At 34.5% G+C, this 762-nt stretch overlaps 1 protein-coding gene across 2 annotated transcripts in view; it reads right to left on the reverse strand.

Moving 5' to 3' along the window:
• PTTG1 (pituitary tumor-transforming 1) overlaps positions 1 to 762 on the reverse strand; it is a 7,936-nt gene that overhangs the window by 3,151 nt on the left and 4,023 nt on the right. The window lies entirely within an intron of this gene.

The following is a 762-nucleotide window of genomic DNA, read 5'->3' on the forward strand; positions in this document are numbered from 1 at the left end:
AAAAAAAAAGAAATTTATTAAGAAAGTCACATAGTCAAAACAAAAATGCAGAAGAAAAAACTATGAATGGCCAATAATCAAATACTGCTCAGACACATACACAACAAACTTAACAATCACATGTTATTACCTTTTCAATAAAGATTAGAGCTGAATGGTAAACATTAACTTTTAATAAAATATGGTGTATCCATGCTAATCATATACCATTTCACTCAGCAATCCTTAAGAGTTTCCCCTCTGGATGTACTCAAAAAACTTGCAACAATTTTAAGAATACTAACTGTGGACTTGTTTTAATTTTTATTTTAAAAAGTCAGAATAATTTGAATGTATATTAGTAAAAGAATGACTGTCCTTTGGTTAAAGGGGGAAAAAAAACCCAGTTCAAAAATCTCTAAGGCCCTGCTTGATCTGTCTCCACACTTCACTGGTATCCTTCACACTGCCTTTCATTTCCCAGAGCTACTCCAGTCCTTTTTCCTACCTCAAGATCTTTGCATACACTTTGATCCGCAATGCTTTCTTCTTGCTCACACTCCTAGTGAGATGATTTGTTCAGTGTTTGACTTTCCCTCTGAATTATGGGCTCCTTCAGTGCAGGGCCTATCTTGTTAACCACTATATCTGCAGCCTAAATAGTGCCTGGCACACTGTAGCCTCTCCTCAAATGTGTGAGTAAATTATAGCTTGAAAAGCTATTTCCATAACAGAAAATATTTCAGATATTTCAGTGTAGCAAGTTGAAAAAAATTGAAAACC

Source organism: Otolemur garnettii, unplaced genomic scaffold (assembly GCF_000181295.1).
Source record: "Otolemur garnettii isolate 467f Iridium unplaced genomic scaffold, OtoGar3 scaffold00003, whole genome shotgun sequence".
Lineage (NCBI taxonomy): Eukaryota > Metazoa > Chordata > Mammalia > Primates > Galagidae > Otolemur > Otolemur garnettii.